Genomic DNA, 27,600 nt, shown 5'->3' with positions numbered 1-27,600 from the left:
AATGTAGGGAGGTTGTACTTCACGAAACAAACTTCTTCAAGGAGTAAGTGTCAATAATGGCTGGTAGTTTTAAACATTTGATTATTAAGAGGGGTGATCGCTTTTAAGTAATTTCTTGTTTATACATTCAGAACAACACCAAGAGACATGAAACTTAACGTATAGATGCACTTACAGTGTCACTTGGGTTTTACCATGGATGTAAGCCTAAAACTGGATAGTGAAAGAGATGGCTCTTTCATTTCTTTTCCATTTGAATTCTCGCTCTTGGACTGACAGGATGTGGACCATCATTTTTTTTTCTATTGTTATAATCGCCTTTAAAACAAAATCTAATTTGACCTTGCGCCCCCCCCCCCCTCTTTTTCATAAACTTGTAGAATAAGAAATTTGTCAGAATAGTTTGATCTGGGCCCCGTCTTACAAAGAGTTACGATTGATCCAATCAATCGTAACTCTATGGAAATCCATCCATACCATAACTTTTTCTACAGGAAATTTGCATAATGTCCTTTGTAAACAAAGAGAAGCACAGTTAATTTTCAAGAAAACAATTAATGCATGAATATACATAATAGTTAGAAAATATTTTGAACAAACATGCAGAATAGATGTTGACGTTGCTGACCGTCCATACTTGTGATTGATCGGATCAATCGTAACTCTTTGTAAGACGGGGCTCCAGCGAACCACTTTTTTGGGTATGGACAGGATCTCATTTGACCTGGGGGCCCCATTTCATTAAAAATTGTGATTGTGAGAACAGTTTAAAGCAACTGAAATCATTCAATATGGTTGGCTTATATATAAACTTGTGGTAGAAACTGTCATTAAAACAAGTCTTTATGCAACAGGACCTATAATTGGATGGGGGGGGGGGGAACAAGCTGTGGATGAAGCTTTTGGGTAGCACTAGATCGCCCTTTACTTCCCGTGCATAGTATCGCTCCTGGACTCACTGGTGAGTATGCATGGGGTCTAATTTGACCTGAACTTCAGGGGTCAATGTGGGGACAAAGATTTGGGGTATGTAAATATGGGATTGAAAGTCAGCTGTGATGTTAGACTGAGGTGTGATTTCATCCATAACACGTCTACCAACCGTAAGAGAGAAAGTGCAACCTTTCTACAACCAGTTTGGGGCTTGGGGTCACCCTCGCTGCAGAGTGCAGTAAGCTTGCCTCTCATTTTGCTAGAAAATAAATGATAGTTGGTGTAGCGTGATTCAAATAAATGATGTATTTGTTCATGAATATGTGCCAGTGGTATCCCTATGTTCCAATTAAACAGTATTTTTATGCACTGTACGCAGAAGTGAATGAATGGGACCAGACGCTAATGATCGCCTGACCGTTTCAGTTATTCATTATCAAAATACAAATGTGAGATCATTTGGAGAGCACATGTGACCTGTTTTCTATGATTTTCTCCCAAATTATCTTGAAAAAACTTTGTAAGCTCCAAATTTTTTTATTCACCTTTTCCTTAATGCGAGTGTCACTTTAATCTGAGACAGGAAAGTTCATATGTAGGGTTACAAATGTGCCGTATTTTAGCTCACCTACGTATGTGGTATAGGCATGTGGGCTGTATAAGCCTTTCTAAGTCATCAGTCATTTGTCTACTGCTAATTAATCACAATTTTTTTCCAACTTTTCTCAAACTGGAATGTCACTTTAATATGAGACAGGAAAGTTCATATATAGGGTTACGAATGCGCTGTCCTTTAGCTCGGCTATTGTGGTATAGGCATGTGGGCTTTATATAAGCCTTTCGAAGTCATCAGTCATTTGTCGACTCTGCTAATTAATCACATTTCTTGTCTTAGTTTTGGCGTGCTCTGTGCATGGTAGTCAGCTGTTTGTCTCCCTGTGTCTCTCAAAGGAGGTCACAAGATCCGGTATTTGAGACAAACAGCATTCATCCCAGCCATCGTTGTTGTGTGGTGTGGTTAGCACTCATGCAATATTAAGTGAATCATCAAATCATTAAAACATCAATAGAAGGCCCCCTTTAAAAATGAGGATGACAATAAATAAATGAATGAATATATTAATAAATAGGGCCGAAATAGATTTTGGAATACAAACATAGTTTTTTAAATAGTTTTATGCCGCATCAAATATTTATCACTAATGAAAATACATTGTACTATAGTCTACCCTGCTGTCACTGCAGCCTGATTACCCAACTATTACATGATCTATTTTCCTCCTTTGTTATAACACAATTTTTATTCAAAGAATAGAATTAAAAATATTCATTTATAGTTATTGCTGGATTCCTGGTGTTAAGCGTATATTAAAGGAGAATGGAACCTTTGGAACGAGATAGCTTGTGTGTTAACTGAAAAATCAAAGAAACAGATGAACGAAAGTTTGAGAAAAATCGGACAAATAATGAGAAAGTTATGAGCATTTGAATATTGCGATCACTAATGCTATGGAGATCCTCAAACTGGCAATGCGACAAAGATGTGTGATGTCACTTGTGAACACCTCTCCCCATTACTTTAGTATATATTTCACTTAAACTGCCTCGTTTTTCACATCTATCAGTAGAGCATATATTCTTTCTATAGGAGGGCATGTAATACAGATTTTTAAAGAATACATCATGGATAAAGAGTTTGTATCACCATAAGAAAAAACAAAAAGAGACATTTTAGGGGTATTTTATAGTCCATCAAAGGGAAAGTTGTTCATGTGTGACATCACATTTCCTTGTCGCATTGCCAATGGAGGATCTCCATAGCATTAGTGATTGCAATATTCAAATGCTCATAACTTTCTCATTATTTTTCTGATTTTTCTCAAACTTTCTTTGTTCTTATTCTTTGATTTTTCTGTTTCAACACAAGCCTACTTGTTCCAAGGGTTTCATTCCCCTTTAATGTTTAGAGTAAAATTGATTCAATTATATTTCTTGTGATTGTTGTACCAAGTATGATGAGATATTGATGGTTTGTTGTGTGGAGATTGCAATCGTCTGAATGAAGGGTTCGCAGAGTAATTACCATCTGCCCCTCTTTGATTTAAAAGAACCCTCCCTTGCTCCCCTCCATGTCGCCACCGTCGCCCTCCCTGCCCCCCTCCCCCTACGTCAATATATGGGCTATGCAAATATTGAGTCACAGCTTGGCATTCATATTACAAGCCAGCATAGTCTCGGTGACTTCTGTTCCCTTTCTCTTTCTCCTTTTTTTTCACTTGTTGTATTTATCCCTTCTATCCATCTTTCTGCCCTTTTCCGTTTCTTTCCCTTTCTCTCTCCATATCTCAGATTTTTTGCACTCACTACCTATCTATCTATCCTTCTTTCGTGCTGTCTTTTTCTGCCTCTCTGTCTGTGTCTCTTTCCATCTCTCTATTTTGCCCTTTTCTCTCACTATTTTCCCCCATCTATTTCTCTTTCTCTGTCTCTCTTTCTCTTGCCCTCATTCTTTTAATCATATCTATGTAGGCGTACATTTTCTTCAATTTCTTATCAGCTTTCTCTTTCTGTTTCATTTCCTCTTTTCCAAGATTCCTTCTATCTTGCTTTTTCTTCTGTCTCATACCTTATAACTTGGTCACATTTGCTCTACGGCGGCCGTACGGCGAGTCAAAAATAGCCGTTTTATTAATTCTAATTCAAACCACCTATATGTAGTTGGACAAAAAAATGTTAAAACGGCTGTTTTCGACTCGCCGTATGGCCGCCGTATAGCAAATGTGACCAATGTATTACTCGCTCCCTCTCTCTTAAAATAGAATTTATCTTGTTCTGATTCAACCCCAATATCAGTTTCTTTGATCTTACATTCACAATTCCATTCCCCTCTGCACTTCTAAAAATCTCCCCAAATTTTAGATCCTATCCTTCAGCTGATGTACGGTTGTCTCAGTGTTATGAAAGGTGGTTCTTCATCCGCCAGATTTTGCTCAATCTCCAAATTCTCGCTGGATTCGCCCATCGCAGCAAAGAGTCAAGAAAATAGATCTTCATAAAATAGCCCTAATTTTTTATGAGGCAATGGAGGATGTGTACTTTGCGCGTGATTATTAACAAGTGTGTGATCATTTAGCATGCGATCATGAATAGATTATCCTATGCCAAAATGAAAGTTCTACTTGTGTGAATTAACTTGATGATTCACCAAATAGTTTATTTAAATAAGAAATTGTAATTTGTCTCGGAATGAAAATCATCAAGTAGCCCAATAATTGCATCTAATGGCTGTGTGATTATTCAGATCAGAATAGTATACTGGATTTGGGCCCTGTTGCATAAAAGTAACCATTATTGTAACTTGCATCGAATCCCTGATTTTGATTGGCTGTTGATCATCATTGCCATGGTAGTTACCATTGGATGGCAAAGTTACCATAATAGTAACTTTCATGCAACAGGGCCCAGAAGTAGCAAGATAACAATTTTTCTCAAAACTTGGGCTAATGTAGGCAGAACCCAAGACAGGGAGGGGTCCCGATCTCTAGCCGAACAGCAATCACGGTTGAAAGTCAAATTCCAAGTTCACTTCTTTTTCTCATTTTGTGACCCAGAAATGCTAGACAATCAATTCTCCGCATTCATCAGTTTTGATTATTTTTCCTTAGATGCCTTATGCCACAGTGTTCTCCCTCCTTTCACCCACCAGCATGCAAATAACCTATCTTCCATTTTCCGTTTTCAGGGTTCCAAGAAAGAATTAGTGTAGAAAATTCCTGCACTAATTGGGTGAATTATCCTGGCATCCATTTCAAAGACGGTATTTGTCTATCGTAATTATGTATTGCAAGCAAAAGTTTGTAGTAAAAAAAATTGGCGGAGTACAGCAGGGTTCGTTTCATAAAGACTTGTTATAATCACAAATGCAAGATTTCTATGACAAGTTTAGTATCAGCCAATCAGATCGAAGGATTTCAGTGGCTTATAACTGTTATTGTAAATTTGTTATTGTAACAAGTTGTATGAAACGGACCCCTGGACTGCATATGCCAACTCAACCCGAGACAAGACATTCACTAATCAGCAAAAGCCTATCCAATCCAGATAATGGTTGTGTGCTTATATTAGGTTCAAGATTCTATTTAGAAGCCAACCAGAATTGATCTTTCATATTTGCGATCAATCGCCAACCGTTGTGTTGTGTGGTTCAGGTCTGACAATGTGAATAGCGTAACGTTCAGTTCAGTGTTGTGGATATGGTTAGACTATTGCCCAAACACCACTAGAAATTATATCTTCTCCATTGCAAGAAGACATCCACCCAACAAGCATTACTGTGGTTAGGATAATGTATTTGCCTGCGGAATCCAAATGTAACATAAGTGATAATAATGTTCAGAACTTGAGTACACTCTCGCAAATCATTTATCCATCCAGATTTTGATTCTTCTTATTCTGTTATCTCAATTTCTCCCTCTTCCCGTCTCTCAAATCATGTTCTTTGTCTTCCTCAGTACTTCAGGTGGAAAAAAAGCCAAATTTGGGCCAAGCAAATATTGAACTTGGACTTTGTGGGAACACTTGCCTCACAAATGAAATCTAGAAATAAGGCCATGGTAGCATTGGTCTCTCAAGGTTGTGGGTAATAGTTGGCTAGATAGATGGCTCTTTTTTTTTCAGGGAGGGGGGGACATTTGGCTTGCACTATTCTACCAAACAGTTCTGCCAAAGACTGAAGGTCCTAGGATTACCCCATTTTACACTCATAAGGGACACCGTTCTCATTACGTTTTATATAACCAGTTTATTGGAAACCATTCTACACCTGTCGTGTGGAGTAGCGCGCTCAAAATGTCAGAAGATTGCTTCCCCGAAGAACGGTTGTGTCCTCACTTACGCTAAAACCAGTTTAACGAGGTAAAGCGATCTTGAAAGCTACATCGCGAGGTGGTTTTCTGAACCGGTTTGGAAGATCGCTTCGACCGTCCTCACTACACCTTAAAATAGTTTTAGGAAGGTAGTGAGAACGTTGTCTAGTTGTGCTCAATAGTTAGTGAACCCTGCCACAAAATGCACTCCTTCATGCTGGCTGTTGAACTGTAGACAACAACACTACAATGTTCCCCAAGCCCTGAGAAACAGCCTTTATTAAATGTGATATTTCATCACCTGACTTGACAATTAAATATCTAAAACATTGCGGAACTGAAATACTTGAATAATCTTATGATGACTTTCTGGCAAGATTCACTAACTTTTGAACACCCTGTAATTTGGGGTTTGTACCCTTATTTACCCCCCCCCCTTTTTTTTTTATAGTCCCACCATCATGCCAGAAATCCACAATATCACACTAAAGGTCTCATTTTCATACAGGCTTTATTGAATGTGATATTTTATCACCTGACTTGACAATTAAATATCTAAAACATGGCAGAACTTGAATACTTGTTTTGGGGCTGAAACCCCCTTTGCCCCCTTCTACCTCCACCATGATAGCACGGGTCCAATCCCTCCCCCCATTTATGGATGATGTTGAGATCAGTTTTGGGCATAGCCCTGTTTGTGTAGGACATCACCTGTCAGTCTAAAGTGGCATAGGATGAGCGTAGACTTGGGCGAGGTCAAAGGTCAAAGTTCAAAACTTCTTGTAAATACACCACCTATCCTCCAGTTTTCGCTTTTGATTTGTTTATAGAGACCACCATTAGTGATGTTGTCTCGGTTTAGTAGCGCTTCTTGGACTTGTAATTGTCTTGTTCTTGTCTATCATGTTAACACACTTTCTGCTGGCTATTTTGAGGTAGAAATAGTGATTACCGCTCTCATGAGATTTTCTTTTGAATTATTTTAAGATAGTGGGAGGGGGAAGGTGCATGAATGACAGTTCACCCCCCCCCCCTTGCAGGGAAAGCTGCAATCACATCTAACTCATAAATCACGTACAACTTGAATTTAAACCATTAATAGTGTGTCATGGAACTCAAGTTTGGTCTTTTAACTGCGTTCCATCAACTTTTTCTGTAACAGGCCTCTCATGGTTTCACACAATATATTTTGGCTTAATTTTATTAATGAATGGGTCTGTCATGTAACATTTGCACTTCTATTCAGTTTTGAACCATAGGCACTGGGCAAGAGACCCTTGTTTGACCAACCACACAATCACATTCCTCAATGTAACAGTTATGTCATTTACAACAAGAAAAAATTGATTGTGGGCTTGTACATTTAACCAGCTAAGTACATTGATACAAGCTATTGCTGAGTTGCTTGTATAGACTACAGTACTATAAGCTCATTGGTTGGTTCACAAGTTCGGAACTAGCCTGCTGCCAATACTCCTTTACCTATTATTCTGGGAGAAACAATAATTGTGACTCACTCTAAATTGTTTTAAGTAAGATGCCGATAATATGACTAACGAAATTTCATTTTCTCTTTTCATCTTTCTTTTTCATGTGCTTGGGAATCTCATTGATCCTTGAAATATCATCCTCATCTCTCCATGACAGGTAAGTGAAGTTAGACATCAAATTTTATGAAGTAATATTGTACAAATGATTTGTGTCAATGATGATCAAAATGATATGGATTTTTTATGGCACAACTTTGCATTTTTGTTTAAACACTGTCATTACAATCAGCCTTAGAAAAGCATTGTTAAAGTATATAAATCTGGAAAAGAAATGCGAGGGTAGTGGGCCGCATCGGGCGATAGTGGCAGTGCAAGAGATATAGTGAGAGATAGAGAAGAAAGGTACGAGAGGGGATGAGATATATAAATAGAGAAAGAGAGAGAGAGGAAGAAGAATACTTCTGTAATGATTCAATATGTTATGGGGGTTAATTTCCCTTTCTGTGAACGGGCTTTTAGTCCCACGTGTGTGTTGAAATGATGAAATTGTTTCTACACCTGGGATAGAGAAAAAAAAAACGGTCAGAATTTGACTAGGAATGGCAGAAGTTCTATCATAAGATTAAGAAATGCTGAGAATGAGTTCATGTAGATTATTATAACAATTGAACATATATTTGTGTGAATTTCTCTTCTCGTATGAACAGGCTGTTAGTGCCACGTGTGTGTTAAAATGATGAAATTGTGTCTATACCTGGAATGGAGGAAAAAAAAAAACAGAATTTGACTAGGAATGGCAGAAGTTCTATCCTAAGAAATGCTGAGAATGAGTCCAAGTTATGTAGGCCTTCAACCTTATACAAAGTTCAGCTGTAAATTATTCATTTTGGGGTAAATTTCCCTTCGTGTGAACAGGCTGTAAGTCCCACGTGTGTGTTAAAATGATGAAATTGTTTCTACGCCTGGGGTGGTGAAAATCACAGTCAGGGTTTTGACTAGGACTGGTAGAAGTTCAAGGGCAGGGCCTAATATAGCCATCATGGTTCGCAGCGTGCTCGAGGACCACATGGCAACCGCAATGTGGTTTGCGTTAAATATACTGGGCCTTGTGGGCTGGGATCGATGGAGCGTGATCTGGTGCGGGTCTGGTTTTCAGGTGGAATCAGTTCGCCCCCACAATTTAACTCACCCCCACACACGTTTACTCTCCCGCCCCCCCCCCACACTCATACTCTCCATCCCTCTCTTCTCCCCCTCTCCCTCCCCTCATCCCTAGTCTGCCGGCACAGACCCTGATTGAAACTTTGATCAACAAGTGGGTCTCCACGCACAGACTAGCAGATACAAAACTTGCTGCTTCTATTCAGGGCCTTCAGTAAACAAGGCATGAGTAGGCTGCACATTCAGACCCTTAACTCGAGTGAAGGGTTTGCACAGCAGACTAATGGTTGCGTGCCATTTTCGGGTGATCAAATGGGAATGCTAGCAAAGCGATCTTCCAAACTGGTTTCCTGGACCAATTTCCAGTAAACTCGTTTTAAAAAGTACAGTGTCTTATAAAGAGTTGTGATTGATCTGATCAACCTCAATAATTTTTCCAAATGGAAATTTGCCCAATGTCCTTCAATTGTAAACAAAGAGGGGCATGCTGAACAGTACAAATCACAGATGACTTAAATATATACATCATAATTCATATGTAGAAAATATTTTGAACAAACATTCATTTTAGATGTTGATGTCGCCGGCTTTCCATAGTTGTAGTTGATTGGATCAATCTTGACTCTGTGTAAGGCAGAGTCCTGGTATAATTGCACAGTCTACGTCCAGATGGAGAATTATTTGGGCCCTCGTGAGGTAGCTCGTTTACGTGCCGGACATTTCTGACTGATGAAAAAGGTACACAACCGAGTTAGGAATTTGTACTTCATTAAGTTCTCGACTGGACATTGTAGTTTCACGGGGATTATCTTCAGATGCAGAGATTGGATTACTGACCACTACCCTTAATTGAATATGTGGGACCACAGTTTAGTACGACTCGCCAAGTAATTAGTAACCACTCAGAAATGTACATGGGACTGCACGTTGAAAATGTCAAGAAGTGATCTTTGTAAGCAAATCAATTCAATTTTATTACATTAAGCTAGTATTGGCCTGTAATTATTGAGACTGTTGACAATTTTTTAGTGGTATATCCACCAAAACAAATTATGCATACTTGTATCAAATTCCTATGAAAATATGGTGATATGAATAAAAGATGACTGAAATGAAATGGAAATGTGATGATGAAATTTGCAGAAGAATGTCAGTTTGAGTATCTCACTGACTAGGGGACACAATGGGAGAAAAAAAATGACATCATGGGGACTCGGGGTAAATTCTTCCCCAAATTGCCCTAAATAAGATCCCTCCCAAACTAGAAAAAAAAAAATCCTGAAATTCTCATTGGAATGTAGCAGTTATGGCTGGTGAGCTTAAGAGTAGCCCCAGAAAAAAAAAAAAAAAATTCCTGGCTGTCGCCACATCGTCGTGGTCAAGTGGTTCTGACTATCGCCTTTGAAACAGGTCATGGGTTCCAATCCTAGCCATGGCATGTTTTACTTAAGCAAGAAATTTATCCACACTGTGCTGCACTCGACCCAGGTGAGGTGAATGGATACCCGGCAGGAGTAATTCCTTGCATGCACTGAACGCCGGTGATGGTAGCTCGAGCTAAAGCCAGGGTAATAATAGCAGCACTTTGTATCCTCAGGGAAAAAGTGGTTTATAAATCCAGCTATTATTATATCAACTATACATATTGTTACACTGGGATGTTTCCATAATAACTTTCTCTGTCACATCGTTCCGTGCAAGCCTTGCGGGTGATTTATTTTGCTACCCACAGGTCGCCCGCATTGACAGTATCTGGCACGCAACTCACACGCAGAAGCGCCCGCAAGTTTGATTTACACGCAGAAGTTTGAAACTTTGTTGCGGGTGAGTTGCGGGCTATCACCTGTAACTCACCCGCAAGGCTTGTACAGAACGATGTGACAGGGCCTCAACCAACCTTAGCCAATCAAAATCAAGTTTGCCATCGTAATTATAATAATCAGAAAGACATGTAACATTAGGTAAAACCCTTCACTCCTTAACAATTTAACCTATTAGCTTCTGAAGATTGTAATTTCTGTAGGCTTTGTATAAAGACCATCCTGTTCCAATTGGCATCGGGTTAGCTAGAGGACCCACATAGCGATTCAAGGTTGAACATCTCATTGTCAGTTTTAATACCCCATTCATTGACCACTTAACTACACATAAATGAATAATGACTTAAAACTTCATGAGTTCTCCATATTAAGAGATGCTCATTTATGAAGTGTCTGTTAGATGTCAAGAGTTTGAAACCATTCGGTTTCACATGATTAACATGATCACCCCAATCTGGTAACCAGTACAAAAACTAATTTTGGTTCTCGTGTAAGGGATACTTGTAGCACGGAAAGTTGCACGTAATGATATGACCCCGTTGGTGTGTGAGCCCAGCATGTATGCGAGTATGTGGGACCAAGAATTTATCTTGGAATGGCCGTATAATCAAATGAGCCTTAGTGTTAAATAACTAAGCTAAACAAGCCATTCATACAATACTCCAATATGTAGGAGAGCCCAGGACGCCTCATGGACTCTCCTTTACTCCGAGACGTAACCAAATCTTGTAATACACAGCATCCCGCTGGTCGGCCCGCGGCGCAGTGACGAGATGAAAATATTGGTAATCTGTTTTCGCTCCTGGGACGGCCCTTTGTGAGCGCTGTCGTGCCACCCTCCGATCGCCGTGGTTACCCCCTATTCTTGCACGCTACAGCTGTTGGCTTCAGCTGAGCGTTGAGTAGCCTTGATTTCAGCCTGATACTCTTTGCAGCACAAGCTATAAAAACACGTCATTTAAAAAACCTATATTATGATCATCACAAGTTTTTGAAAAATTCAAAAAATGTAGGCCTATTTATTTTCCAAGGCCTTAGTGTTGTTTTGTATTTACTATGGTTTATAAATATGATTAATGGTTCTTTTCATAAAAGAGAAAGTTCACCCTTACAAAAAGAGTATTTAAAAAAGATAGCAGGAAAAAGTATTGAAAAATATTTGAAGGTTTGAGGAAAATCTATAAAAGACAATAAAAGTTATTTTAATTTTGATTTTTTGATTTGTGACATATGCGAGCAGTTGAAAGAAGAAATATGTTAGTCCTTACGAACCATTAAAAAATGGGAATTTATTCGTTTTTTTATGACGTAACATATGGGGCAACTGCCCTTATATGACGACACAAATTAAAATCTTGAAATTCAATTAATTACTTAATCTTTAATGGATTTTCCTCAAACCTCAACAATGTGTTTTATCCAGGATAGCCACTTCAGTTCTGAGAACTGTTCTCCCAGCGGGCCCTGCTTATCATGATAATGTAATATTTCCCCGCCTTTAGCACGGCTACCTTGATCGGGTGCTCGGGCATTCGAGGAATTTCTTCCTACCAGGTACCCATTTACCTCACCTGGGTCAAGGGCAGCACAAAGTGGGAAAATTTCTTGCTGAAGGAAAACACACCATGGCTTGGATTCGAACCCACGTCCTCTGATTGAAAGACGAGAGTCGTAACCATTCGACCACGACGCCCCCATATGAGCTAACTTTTAAAAAACCCACCATGAATTAAAGGGAAGACCCTACTGGTAAGATGATGATGACGTTGTTGCTGTTGACTTTATTGTACTTGATGAGAATGACAATCGTGATGAAGTCTAAGATCCCATCTGAAGCTAAAAAATGAAATATGCCATTAAAAATTTAGAAGTTACACAGACAACAATGCAAGTTTCATGCATTTTCACTGCTTACACCAAACGTTTGTTGTATTGGCATTGAACAAAAGGTTTTAATGGGTTCAGTGCACGGAAAAATACATTTTATTTTTAAACAATCCTGGATATAATCTACTTGAATTCAGCTTATTGCTCAATATTCATTTAATGCCTTTCAATAAATGCAATAAATAAATGACCACTTGATTCAGGGATTATAATACATCTCTTTGTTTTTCATCATCGCCTGCTTTAATGAAGTAATTGGGATGTTCTTTTATAAACCTCTTCTGCGAAGCTCGTTACTCTTGAAGGCGAGTAATATCAAAGATATATTCCTCCTATTAATATTTGATTGTGGTCTCGTGAGGTTGTTTCCGAACCAATTTCCACCAGATAATTGCCCACGTCGGAGAATTTCACAATTGATTAGAGCAGTCACCTCTTGAGGTGTTTTTTGTTGACCAAGTGTGATAAACATGGATCTGCTAATAATCTGTAAGAGGAAAAAGAGCAAAATAGGTGCAAAAATTGTATGCTTTTTAATGGTCTTATTTGCATATTGAGGGCCTATTATTCAATTCAACTGAATTCAATTTATTTCCACATATTGAGTAAAAAATGTACAATATCAGAACAATCAAAATACATTCATAGATAATTACAATACAAATATATTTAGTTACAATATATTACATCAAAAAGACATAAGAAAATCAAAATGTGGAGGGGATTGACAAAGGCCATATTGATCTATCAAGGTCAATCCCCAATGAAAAAAAAATGGAATACATAAATTATATATATGAGAAAAAAGATACTTGACCTAAAGACCCAGACAAAGCAAAAGACAGTAAAACACAAATAAAGGGGAGGGAGAGGGAAAAAAATAAAACTAACTTAAGGAATAAGAAGGGAAATTTTTATTCCCGTTTGAAAGAGAGGAGTGTGGAGGAATGTTGTTCATTAGATAAAGAATTCCAAAGTTTGACAGTGAGATATATTGAAGTGAAATCAAAATTGCTTTCTGAAAATAATAGGCATATTTAGGGATTTAGTATTGCAGAATAGTATATGTTTACATAGTTTAAATGAAATATGGGGGGGGGGGGGCAATCTGCCCCCTTACATCACATTTTCTCCTGCAACGTTTGCTCCGGTCTTAATATCTCAGAGGGCATAGGGTTAGAGTTAGGGTTGTAATAGAGTCTTTGGTTCAGAATAATGTAAAGGATAAGGGTTTATTTAGTTTTGGCAGTATTAAAGGTTTTATATTTTGGCTTAATAGGCAGGTATTCCATCGGAGCAATTTTTGCCAGAGCAAATGTCATGGAACCATTTGCCCAGTACCCCTTTGGTCTGCTACTAAAATTATGTAGTTAAACCCCCAAGGAACCCTTCATATCTGGAATTTTAACATCGTACTATTAGTAATTTCAAAAACCTACCATGAATCAAAGGGAGGACTGTGTTCTTGGTACTTAAGATGATCAAAAAAATCTTTGTATGCTTTGAAGTTATTTTCATATTATTTAGGAAGAATCTTATCACTGGAAGCTGAAATACTTTGTCCAACCATTACTTTGTGTGGAGATCAACATGTACTTTTCTGCCCACTGCATATGACTCACAAAAGTAGATTGAATTTGTTTTAATTATTTCAAAATCTAACTGCTTACACTTATACTGAGCTGCATGACATTAAATCAATTTGAAACAGTTTTTTCCATGATTAATTCTCATTAACCAGTGCTCTGTTTCATAAACCACTTATGTTTATGGCAGGGCTCGACATTAGCAGTGGCCCGGGGCAGCCAAAAATGAGAGCCGGGCCACCAAAATTCTGTAATAGCCAACACTTGGTGGCCCGGTTAATCTACCAAAGTTTTGATAAATTGTATGCTTTTCTATTGTTTTAGGGCCACTAAATTTGCTTTGCGGGCCACCAAAAAATATCAGATTGATGATTTTGGTGGACCAATCAGGCCACCGAGATAAAAAAAGTTAGTGTGGAGCCTTGGTTATGGTAACTCTGTCATAATGGCAACCAGCTTGGTAACATGGCTCAGCAGCCAATCAGTAGGGCAGTCTGCACCATCCCGAGTTTTCAAATTAGCACGTTATTTCTGATCTGACAAATTATCCCGATCTGAACAATCTCGAGATTATTTGCAATGGAGACGCAATTATCGCGCTAGTTCGTAGGATTAATCTCGAGATTGCAATCCCAAGTCAACTTGGGATTATTTGCAAAATAGCGCGCTATTTTACAAATTATCGCGCTAATTCGTAGGTGCAGACGCACTCAGGATTATTTATTCACGGCGTCAGACCATAATGCATCGATGCCTCGCTCGAGCAGGAATCGGTCTTCTTGCGATGGTGGAGACGGGGTTTCTTGAATCTCGAGATTAATCGCGAAGAGGGCCGATCGTACTAAAATCTCAAGATTGAGCAAACTCGGGATGGTGCAGCACCACCTAGTATGAAGGTTTCCATGGTAGTTACCATAATGGTAAAAGTTTATACTACTATCATAAACTTTATGAAACAGGGTCCCAGAACTTGTGTTTGTCTTGAAGAAAGTGTGGGAGTTTTGTAATCCAGAATTTCAAAGTGTTTAAATCTTCATTTCCGTCACCTCCAAAGTGATAACAAGCTTTTCGTCTAGACTAGGCTGGCACTTCAGTTGCTGTATTCCTGCCGTTGCCCCTAGCAACAAGACACCTGACCCGTTGTTGACAGACCTAACCACCTGTAAACAAAAGAAAGTAAACAAATTAACTTTGAAAGTTGTGAAGTCACAGGGGGGTGTGAATTGGGGTGTCATGTAGAAGACAACGTCTGGTCTGTACCTGCACCCATCGCATCTTTGTAGGGAAAGATTTTGTTTAGTTCTCCAAAATTTTTGATATAATTTGTGGAAAGATCAAAGATCTAAACTCCACCATGCAAACCTACAAAAATCCATGCAAACCTACAAAGATCATCTGAGATCAAAGATTTTTGTTTTTCTTAAATGTTCTCTTCATGTCATCTATGAAAAAAACAAACCAGTATAATGGTTAATTTCAAATTATTCATCAATAGCCATCGATTCTGAAATGTAACAATGATTATTGTTTTTATGCTTTGTATTGTAATGATATCGTACTCGGTTTTGCTGGATCGATTGCAAGTTTGCCCTGTATATTTCAGCTTGCCTATCAATTGATTAATTGACTACATTAAAATTAATTAATATGTTACTTCCATGGAAATATCAATCCTTAATACCTTGGTCACATTAGCTCTACGGCGGCCGTACGGCGAGTCGAAAACAGCCGTTTTAACAGTTTTTGTACAACTACATATAGGTGGTTTGAATCGTAATTAATAAAACGACTGTTTTTTACTCGCCGTACGGCCGCCGTAGAGCAAATGTGACCAAGGTATAAGTTTGCAGTCATCCCATTTGTTTGTAACTGTGTCCATTGCAGCTTTAATTTAAGTGGACTTTGAATTTCATATCAATGTGATTTCACCTGACAAGCGTGTGTTTATATTTGTTATACCCCCTCCCCTCATTGTTCTGAAACCGACTCCTTTTCATCAAAATCACAAAAGCACTCCACCTCTAAGATTTTATCCATTTTTGGTAGATTTTTTAAAATCTAATTTTGAAAATAACTCTAAAAGGCCACCTATTTATGCTTGCTTACATCAGGCTTGAATTGGTGCGTGAAGCACTTATGTTAAATTTCCTTTTGGGATGGATGTAATGTTGTTCTTGGTAACTCATTATGCCTGCTAGCCTGTTGAACCTTTCCCTGTTGTCATCTAGACGTTGGGTCATCCAGAGGTCATTTCAGAAAGGCGTAATGACAGACTTCTGCCAGCATCCATTACCATGTCATGTTAGCTTCCATGTTCCACTCAGAGGTAGGAGAGAAAAAAGCAAAGTTTACTACTTGCGATGGTAGACTTGGTGGTAGCATGGACCTACTATGGTGGTAGTAATGCTTGACATCACTGGCAATTCTTCATTTGGTCATAGTTTGTAAATTTTGCAACTCATTTTGTAGAAAACGGTGATAAGCCTTACATCTCATGAAAATCTCTCAATTAACAGCAGATATTTTTTTAATTATAGGGCCTAAATGAAATTGAACAATCCCATCTAGCGATGAGCGAAATAAAGCGATAGCAAGCTCAGTTGACTTGCCAATATAGAGACCTAGAGGGCCTATATATTTTTAATACTTTAAGAACTGAGTCATGAGGAGCGTTTGCTTGAAGTGATTTGTAAGTGTTTTCACCACTCATATCCTTGTATCTGATTGGCCGATATTAAGTTTGACCATGTCAATCGCCGATGAGATGCATCATGAATCACTGGGGGAAAAAAATTCCATATTTTATTGTTCAAAATAGACATCACAAGTAAAATACTCTGAAAATTTGTTTGATCATGGGCCCGGCAGCCGCTGTACAGCGCCAGATCGACGAGGCTCTATCTGTTTAATTGTTGAACACTAAACAGATAGCAGCAACTCCCATCTTTTGACGTCATTTGGTCTGACGCGGCCGAGGTTTGAACCCCCGACCTCCCGGTTGTGAGACAGATGCTCTACCAACTGAGCCAACATACCGGTCTATACGTAATGTCAAATTTAGGGATTGCTCCATCTCAGCAGAAGTCAGCATCTTCAATGACATCAGGGGGGCATTTCATTTTTCGATATTTGTTATAAGCTATTAAAATCCTTGCATCTGATTGGCTCAGAGCAAATTTAACAGTAAAAATCACTGACAAGATGCTTTGTGAAACTCTCCCTAGGTCATTGTGTGAGGGGAAGCAATGCCAGGATGGAGTTGAGTCCTTTTGGCATGCACTGTCTGTTTACAGGCTAGACATCCAAGTTCCATAGAGTAGTAAACAAACAAACAAGGGGCTCCCTATGGACTTTGATACAGGGATCAGTTTCCTCTGTAGCATTCCACTGCTGGGGAAAGGGAGCGGGAGGGGGGGGATTGGGAGAGCTAGGGAGGGGGCAAATGAAATGTTGAATGTCCGATTTTCCTGCTCATCACAAAAAGGTGATATAGACCCCTGTTACATCTGAGAGATTCCCTACCTCGGGCCGGCCCGGGGCCTACCTCGGGTCGGAAAGAAATCAGATGTAAACATCCCAAACCTACCTCGGGCCACCTTTTAGCGAACCTACCCGAGACCACATCCAGAGGTAGTCTCGGGTAGGTATCGGGCCGGCCCCGGTCCACCGATTCGTAGATGTAAACGCACACAAGCTTTCGAACCTATCTCGGTCCGTTCGCCAGCTGTCAAATTACGTCATAGCGCGCGCTATCCCCTCCCCAGCCCCGTCGTTCTTCGAATGTTTTGCGGCATGCGACATGTGAATTGTGATTGATAAAGTCTTTGATTTGAATGGAAAGAAGGAAGCATTTTAAACCTATCCCATTTCAAGTCGATCATTTCTTCAACGACTGCTGGGATCATCAGCATTCTTCCAGAATCTCAGGTAAAGGTAAAGAGTCGTTTCGACTCTCTCTGGAAATGATCGGCACATGTCCCCGTCATTTTTGTGTAGCAGCTGACGAGTGTAACGAAATGTAAACAACTTCAATTAGCGCGCGCAAATTATTCAGAGCCTAGATCGAGAGCGCCCTTTGGTGTCAGCAATCGGATACCGCTCGAAACCGTACCGATAGGGGAGGGAATGAACGCTGTGATGTAAACAGACCACATTTCGGACTCGGTCCGTTCGCGAAGCTAATCCACCAATAATCCAGTCAAGGTTGCAAGTGGACTCGGTCGGGTCTCGGGTAGGAAACTTTCAGATGTAACAGGGGTCATAAATTCATTAAGCACCAATAATATGTTCCAAGTTCACCTTTGTTACATAAGAAAATTGGATACTTCATAACAAGCCTATTTTCCATTACTACCATTAACTTTGGTCTAGAGTAGGCCTATCATTATGAACTAAATGTAGGCCTATTTGTCCTGTCCCCTGAATAGTTTTTTATAATGAAAAATGTGTAATGAAATTATACAGATATCATTTGAGAAAAAATGAAAGCATTTTTTTTCCCAATCCCTCAATGCTCTTCGTGATATCAGGGAATTGTTGGTCTGGTTAATTGCCTATTCATCCACTGCCAACTCGTTCACTCACCACATGGTCTACTCTCATTTAGTCTAATGCCATTCCATTCAACATTTCGTCTAACAACCATTCGGTCCAACAACCATTTGGTCCAATAACCATTTGGTCTAATCATCACTTTGTCTAATCACCAGTTCGTCTATTACCATTTCGTCTCATAACCAGTTGGTCTAATATTTGTTTTTCATTCATTTTGCCCAATTAACACTTAGTCTAATTGGACCAAATTGTATATGGACTAAATGACTAATTGGTTACAAGACTAAATTGTGAGTGGACGAAATGGCAGTTAGACCATATGGATATTGAGCAAATTGATGGTAGACCAAATGATAGTAGACGAGTTGGCAATTGGATGAATTGGCTTTGGACCAAATGAAAATAAACTGTTAGTCCCACCTAGCAATACCCTGACGTAGATAAGAATGGGCAAGTTCTTGACCTTGGTTCTGCTCTTAGTCGTTGAAACCACATTTTTGTACCAACACTCTTGTTTGGCATCCACTGATTATTTTCCACCCCCCCCCCCTCTTATGTCAAACTACCCTGATTGCCTTATGCGCCATAACTGCTCCTGAAGTTTAGAAATTCTTGGCACTTGTTCAGGTAGACGCCTACCCCAGACTCTGTTGAAATCTTGTTTGCAATTAACAAGAGGGCATGGCAAGTTCACCAGTACCAGTGTAATGTGTCGCCCATTGAACCCCGTTCATACTCTATCTTATGTATCAAGTGTCATTCACATCTTAAGTAGGGAAGTTTTGTCTTGTCATCCAGTTTTCAGTCATATACCACCATCGATATACACTTGAATGCAAAATTGAAAGACTGTAAAATATATCACTTATTAGTTTCTCCTCAAAATTTAGCAATTTCTTCACTCCCACGCATTGACTTCTATGCACACATTGAAACAGAATTAAACATTTTATATGATCTGGTTTACTATATGAACTTGTTATTTTAAAGTTTGATGATAAATTTATACAATCGTTTTAAAACAATTATACAATAATGTTGAACTTTTAAGGAATGACTATTAGAAATTGAATATTGTGAAAGCCTGTGTAGATGTAATATAGTATACCTATAGGGATTAAGTTTTGAAACTCTGTTGGAATACTCCACAGGGAGCGGAGATAGTGCATGCATTGTGCATGGGCAAGCCATGATCCGATGACAGAGGTAATGAGATAGATGTATCCGTCTGAAAACGCCAAGTGACGATGCTCTGTAGTCAGTGCTATGATATAAAAAAACAATATCATTTATCAGTTTATATAGTGAAGCAGGTTGCATAAAGCGTGTACAAGTTTTTGCGATAGTTCTATGAAGCTAAAATATGCATGCCTTATATGCTTTTCACACTACTTTTTTTCCTTAACCCGGGAAATTGGTGGGGCTAAGGGGGGGGCCTTAGCCCCACCAATTTCCCTGGGTTAAGCTTAGCCCACTTTGTTTTCACACTACGTTTTAGCAAAGTGGGTTAGCACGGTAAATAGTACGGTACTATCTGGCCCTGCAAAAAAGCAGGGTTAGCTGGCTTTGCTAAGAGATGCAGTGTGAAACGAAACCGGGCTAAGGAAAAGTGGGGCTAAGCAATAGCCAATGACAGAAGTCGAAATTGCACGTTAATCGTGCTCTGTATGGTAAAGTCATCAATATTTATGAGCTGTGTGATTGCCCGGGGTTAAGGCGTTAACCCCGGCTAAGCAAATAGTATGGGTTTAAGAAAGACAGTGTGAATCCAAAAAAAGATAGTATGGGGTTAAGGATAGTCCGCGGTTAAGGATAGTATGGGGTTAAGGAAATGCAGTGTGAAAAGCATATTAGAAAGCCCAGTGGATGTTCATGTTCAAGGCTCCCTTGATGAGATTATGCTTTATTTGGAAGGTGGGGATAATTAGATTTTGTCATTCCTCTGTGAGATTCTAATCCTATTATCGGAAAACAGCTTTACCTTTAGCTTCCAGGTATAGCAAATAGAAAAAAAAACCAAAGCTACTTACCGTGATGGCCTCAAACTCTAGGCATCATACTGGTTATGTACTTTTTTCAATGCTGTGGTACGGTGATAATATTGAATCCTGTATTAAAGGGATGGTCCGGGCTGAAAATATTTATATCTAAATAAATAAGAGTAAAATTCACAGAGCAAAATACTGAAAATTTCATCAAAAATCGGATTACAAATAACAAAGTTATTGAATTTTAAATTTTATCAATATTTTGTGAAAACAGTTATATGCACATCTTCATGAATATTCACCAGGTGGGCTGATGATGTCACATCCCCACTTTCCCTTTTCTTATGTTATTACATGAAATCATAAATGTTTCATTTTTTCATACATGATCAATTATGATGAAATAAGTTGTGGCAATAAATAGCTAATGCACTCAGTTGTCAATCTAAATGTTGTTCTTGGTAGAAAAATTTTGAATAAACCTAATTTCATATAATAAAATACAAAAGAACAAGTGGGGATATGACATCATCAGCCTGCCTAATGAATATTCATAAAGACATGCCTAGAACTGTTTCACCAGAATAATGTAAATCTCTAAAATTCAGTAACTTTGTTATTTGTTATCCTATTTTGATCAAATTTTCAGCATTTTCAGTTCAGGATAATTCATTTGCAAAGTTTGAATTCATTGTCTGTTGGATAGAATGAAAAAATGAAATAATATCATAGCTGATATCACTATTTTATAAAGTTGTAAGGACCATTTTTCAAAGGTCTTCCAGTCTAGTCACAAAGTGAAATCAGATGGGGCTGCTATTTGCCATGAAGGTTCTTCCACGAACAGGTATTTTCATGCTTTTTCTTACTCATTGACCTTTTCCCAGTAAAAATGGTAGTATCATAATTTGTAGGGTTTTTTGGAAAAAAAACCTAGAAATTATACAGACAGTGACAGAGAGAGAGAGTGTGTCGTGAATTCAAGAAAATGAAATGAATGCAAAAAATAAGCATCAGAGGCTCAAAATATACATTGTAGGCCACTGCATTGAATCTATAGATGTGTGTTGGCAAAATGTTGGTTTGAATGCCATTTTCTGCCAATGATTGCCTATTGATTGCCAATGACATTCTTTTGCATTCTATATTTAGTGCAGTTGAGCTTGTAATGTACTTGACAACCTTCATTAGTACTAACCTTGGCTTTCTGAACATGAATCCTGACGCATGGGCTCTATCACAATATCCCGAGCAACTGAAACATACACGGGAGTATCCACCGTAAATGTTCAGTGGCAGAATTACCCCTGCATGCATGGAGGAACCATAGTGGACGAAACAAAAAATGTGCATTAGTCATAATATGCTTCGGGCAATTACAACATTAAACTGTCTAGCTCATATGTATATATCTACCCATCCTCCTTCCCTCCTCTCTCTCTTTGAATGGCAATACCACAGCACAGATAACGGTGCATGCTGGTTTGCATTTATTAGTAACCATACAGTCCCACCATATGGTGGTGGTTTTGGTTTGTAGGTGCTTTGAAATTGTTTTTTATTTTGAAATGTTTAAAGCAATCTTTTGGGGCCTGGGAAGCAATACTGAGCAATTGATGGTGCAGTCAATAATAATGAATGCAATCTTACAATCTGCCAGGTCCCTGGTATAATCAATTACTGACTTTTGTGAAACAGTGTATTCCTCTGTGAAATTTAAGTGACTTTCATTTAAATCATCATTTACGCATTGATGTTGACGTTGTTAATCAGTAAATGCACTGCTTATTTAAATTTTCATTTGAAATTCATCATTTAATGAACGGGAATTTTGTGCTGCTATAAAGGTTTAAATGTTTATATTTCTGAACTTATATCCTCACCATTGTCTGCACTTGGAAGATTTATAACGAGAGGTATATTCTGTTGTTTTGAAACTATGAAATGAAACTTGTAACAGACATCTTGAAGTGACTGTTTTTCTCAATTGAAGATTTACGTCTTTGAGTGTCTTTCAGCTTTCCACTCTCAATAGAATTTTGACCAAGCAGACATTGTCCTTTAGTTTGTGTTCCCTTCCTCCCTCTCTCTCTTCTTTGCTCCTTTTTTCTCTCCCTCTCCCCCCTCCCTCTCCCTCCCACCCCCTTTCTCTCCTTCAATTCATGTTTGCCTTTCTCCCTTTTTTGTAACTTTTTTTTCTCCTGTAGTTTCACAAACATTATCTTTCAGTCTTTTAATTTTTTCCCTATTTCTCAACATGCTCCATCGTGATCTTTCACTTGTTATTTTTTTTTATTTTAAATACTTTTTTACTCTTCCATCGTAACCTGACTCCTATCTTTCATTCTTCTTTTACTCCTTTTCTCACAATATTTAGTTCTCTTTTTCATTTTTTCTCCCCCCCACCCCCCCCCCCCCCCCCGCACCACTCTCTCTCTCACTCACCCCAATCCCTTATCCTCTAGCCCCCATCCACATCCCTCTTTCATCATTGTCCTCTCCGGTTTGGGTAAAGTTCAGAGAGCATACCACCTATCCTGGTTCTGTCTCTCATCGGTTCCGTTCCCCTTCGCCTCACCCTGTTTATTCTACCTACCTCCTACTACCTGTCCTAAGCCTTACCTGGGATGTCTCGAGTGACCCCATTTACACCTGGGGGTGTTTCACAAAGATTTAAACATGAATTGGAGTCGCACTTAAATACCGAGTTGCGTACGGTATGTAAGGCCTGACCCGCATTGGTCAGATCGTGGCATGAGGACGCGTACTAATGCGTATCTATCAATAAGATCGCGCATGTACGTGTCAGTATATAAGTGCGACTTAAGTCACACTTAAAACTTTGTGAAACACCCCCTTGGAAGATGGAGTTACCTTCTGAATATAAATGGAATGTACACAGCAAAACTGGTGTTCATTGGCAGGGTTGGGCTCAATTACTTTCTTCAATTACAATTACAATTACGAAATTGAGTGTACCAATTCAAATCACATTAAAAAAAAAACAGTTTTTATTAATTCAGTTATAAGTTTTATTTCTTTGGACTTTTAAAAGGTAATCTTGGTGTGCCACAAGGGTGTGCTTTAGGACCTTGATGACTCTCACATAATGCTAAACATCAATATCAAGTATTAGGTCAAAATTTAGTGATCCTGTCTGTAGGATGTGTTAATTAATTTTGTGGTTAATTCATAATTATACAATCGCAGGCATGCACATTTTCCTGTTGAAAATTTAAGCGATGATCATTCAAATTTGTAATAATGATTGCTTGTTGAAATGTTCATTTTCAAATATATTTTCTACTCCTTGGTATCTGTTCTTCTTTTATTCCTTACTTGATCTTGAGCTCTGTTCTCAAATGTTAACTTTAAAAAAGTTATTTATTTTCCTGCTTGTTTGGCAGACATTATCGAAACTGGGACTGTATTGTTCCAGTTGATCTCATTAGGACTTCATTTGGGAGGTGTCGAAAACCAGAGTTATTCACTAATGTGGAAAAACAGAACTTTATTTGCTAGCCCTTCTCTGTGGATTCTTTTACAGAGCCCGTTCACACTGTGCCATGTTCCTTTGAAAATAACTTCATATTTTTTCATTAATTAATTAAGTTTTTTGTGGACAGAAGTAGTTCTTGTGTTGCTGCATGCTTCACACATGAATATGAGCCCTATTCCCAGTAAAAGCAGGAAGCTGGGCTATATAGTTTGAACGGTTTCACATTTCAGGTGAACATCAATTCAATTCAATGCAATTCAATTCATTTATTTTCTCTTTCAATCTTTTTACATTTTCGATAAAGATTAACATCGACATGTTAATCTTTTAGTTGCAGGTAATAAATTCATTTTTTTTTACCTGAGAAAATTATGCTATTAATGTCTTTTTAGTAATGCTTAAAAGCTAAAGAAATTGAACAACGGTGCAGGAATGTGGGAAGATATATATATATGTATATATATAGAGAGAGAGAGAGGGAGGGATAGCACAAGAGTGCGAGAGAGATCAAGAAGGGGGTATATTTTACATCAAATCTTATTAACAAAACTGTCTTGAAGCAAGGCTGATTCTATTAAACAAATCTTGATACATACTAATGTCTACTGAGGCATAAGGTTGGTATCATTACTTTTCATGTAGACTTTGAAGTTCCCATGTGATGTTATGAGACAGATTGAAATATTTGCACTTCACTAGCTGTCTTCCCCAATACCAAACATTCTGGAACATGATGATGTTCATGTGGGTTGTTTTCACATTGTTCAATAATTGACAGTACATTGGATTACATTGCATCGTTTGCCTGGGCTGTTTGGTAACCCCCAATATCTAAACTATTTCAAATATAATACATATTGATAGAATATATAAAAGAGTAATTTTACCGCATGTAATTATGCCTAGGCTACAGATCCATGCATTTCTTTCATCCAACTTTACTCGCTATGCCATTTAAGGGTAAAAAATGTAGGTTATCACTATTTTATGATGTATTGTGAAATTGTGCATAGGCCTAGCTATAAAATCTCTGGTGAACTATAAGAACTAAAAAGAAATGCAATGTTCTATTTATTTTTTGTAACACGCAGTTCCACGACATTAGCTCCGGCGAGAATTGCTCCGCTCTAAATTCCACACATTAATTGAATGACTAATGTAAACCCTGGGTTTAACACTATACCATACCCTAAACCTAACATAAAACCCTTTTGCAACCCTAACCCTTACCCTACATCTTAGACGAAATTAAGCCTGGAGCAATTGTCACAGGAGCAAAAGTTGTGTCACTGTAACACACTCTGCTTGCACTCATGTAGACAAGCAAGTTGTGATGCTTTGAAGCTTATACCCCTTTCATAAACCCATCCTCCAATTAGCCGCCTAAGAGTAATGCTAGGTACGCCACTGATAATTCAAATCTTCATCCAAATCTGTTGAAACTTACCTCAACATAAAGAAAATGTGTCACCCATTACGATGATGCATTGATTAAGACATATGATGAAGAATAACTCAAGTTATGATTTTTTTAAGAAATGATTTCTAAGTATTATCCATTCCGAACGAATTGTCGACCATCGAGTATCAATCACCACCGCGCATGCGCATTCGGGGATTGCCAATTCGGGGCGGAGATTTTACATCGCGCATAAACGCTTCTCGCGGCATGGTGACGAAGCGTAAGTGCGCATCATTTGTGAATGAGATTGGTCATTTTCGCGGCGCTCATAAATATGCATGTGCGTTCATGATACGCATATATCGGAGTATTTTGTTGTTTTGCAAGGCACAGTGTGCAAGACGATTGATTTGAGACTTGAAGTTAATTTCACATGTTTTAACTAGATTATCTGAATTACAGTGCACAATTACGACATGGAAGACCATTGGGATGGATTTCAAATATAATATGTAAGTGAGTTGATAACATTTGGTTTTGCATCTTTCTTTTTTCAAGTTGTTTTGAGATCGAGAATTTTTTCTTTCATTTTAATCATCATTTCTTGTTTCTTGTCTGTCCACCGCAATTTTTTGTAGTCCTATGTTAAATGTTCCCCTTCAGTACACTGATGCCTGAAAGTATGAATCCGAAAAATGCACCCCCCCCCCGCGTTCATCCTTTCTCTCGATCCCTAACAATAACATTAAAAAGGATAATAACATAAGCTGATACTAGATAGAGTTTTGACAAGTTATTAAAGTCATTTTTTTTTTTTTTTGGAGAGGCGGGGTGGGGGGGGGGGGTGATGTAATTCCCATTCCCCCCCCCTCATTTTTTGTTTTTATTCGTGACTTGATATCCTTGCCTTTACGTGATTTCCTATGCATGCTCAATCCTTGAAACTTTACATAATTTTAAAATATTTTTACAGATCCATAGTACACCATACAGAACTTTTTTTAAAGGAGCTAGTCTCAAGTTTGTCTCTCTGTTTTGTTTCCTTTTCTGTGAGTTCCTTTCTTCTCATTTTGTTCCTCTCCTGTACTAACTTTACAACCATTTGCTTTTGTTTTTGCTCCTCTAGCCTCACTTTTTTCCCAATTTCATTGCATTCATTATTTTGTTTTCTCTTTCATCTACAGGAAATTTTTGTAGCCAGGAGGCTGTATCATTTGATGAAAACATCAGTTTGGATTCGACCTTACCACAGAAATGTTAGGGGCCCTATGAAGCATTGCATCCGCTCTGCCAAACTGCCTCTCACCCGAGATATTTGTAGAACTACACGATGCACTTTCTGCAGCAAGATCCAGCTAAAGTTGTGATGAACTAGCATATAATAGATTTCTTATATTCATAACATTCATCATTCCAGTTCTTAATTGATATTTCAAAAGTTTAATAAATCACTTTACATGCATTTAATATATTTCTTATATTCATATCATTCATCATTCCAGTTCTTAATTGATATTTCAAAAGTTTAATAAATCACTTTACATGCATCATATTGAGCTGTACACTGAATCTTGCCTCATAAGATCATTTGGCTTCAGCTCTTCATAATACCCCCCCCCCCAGCAATAAAACATGAAAATCTAATAAAACAATAGAGCTGCAGGCAGTAGCGTACCTAGGATTTTCCACAGGGGGGGGGGGGCAAAATCGTCCGCCCAAAAATTTGACAAGCAAAAAAGTCTTCAACCACAAATAAAGGATTTCGTACTTTCGGTCTTAAACTTCAAAGGAGGGGGCCACCGGTGGCTCATCAGGGGGGGAGGGCAGGGATACGTCCCTTGCATGGGTTGTGACTCGTCGGGGGGGCAGTCTGCCCCCCCCATAGGTACGCTAGTGGCTGCAGGTCCACCCACCCATCTGTATCAACCATTACCTCCAATGAGAATACCTAATTTTAAATTTTATTGAGCAACTTCATTAATACTGTTAAAATATCCAATTTATATTTTTATGTGGAGTTAATTAATGTAACCAATGCCAACAAGGAAAAAAAATAAAATGAATATTTTCATGTGTCAGTGTGGATTTGTCATTTCTTTTTTAAATTTATTTTAATATTCAGATCTGTATGTGTATCCTTTTTCAACACTATGTTCCTTCTCTTCTCTACTGCATGTGCCAAATTGTTTGTTTTTTTGCTCATACTTCTTAAATAAATCATGAAAAAATTACATAAAGTCTAAATAAAAATATTTAAACAGACATACAAGAAAAAAAGTGTTATTTTGGGGTGATAGAAAATGTTAGAAGACAGTTGGGGGGGGGGGGGGGTGAGATAAATCAATTGTTTCTTTCTTGTCAATTTAAAAGCTGCAATTCACATTTGTGAATAATTAAGTAGTTGGTAGAACAATT

General features: G+C 38.3%; 1 long non-coding RNA gene across 1 annotated transcript; it reads right to left on the bottom strand.

The window, feature by feature from the left end:
• Nucleotides 1-15,913: 15,913 nt before the first annotated feature.
• LOC129282992 (uncharacterized) lies at nucleotides 15,914-21,602 on the bottom strand. Its single transcript, XR_010296774.1, has 4 exons — nucleotides 21,483-21,602; nucleotides 20,327-20,443; nucleotides 19,405-19,560; nucleotides 15,914-16,061 (listed from the first exon to the last, which is right to left on the bottom strand). It is a non-coding gene; the product is annotated as an uncharacterized LOC129282992 (long non-coding RNA).
• Nucleotides 21,603-27,600: the final 5,998 nt, after the last annotated feature.

This window comes from Lytechinus pictus, unplaced genomic scaffold, assembly GCF_037042905.1.
Source record: "Lytechinus pictus isolate F3 Inbred unplaced genomic scaffold, Lp3.0 scaffold_20, whole genome shotgun sequence".
In the NCBI taxonomy this organism is placed as follows: Eukaryota; Metazoa; Echinodermata; class Echinoidea; order Temnopleuroida; family Toxopneustidae; genus Lytechinus; species Lytechinus pictus.
Note: the sequence above shows the minus strand (reverse complement) of the source record. Positions and strands in the feature narration are given on the sequence as shown.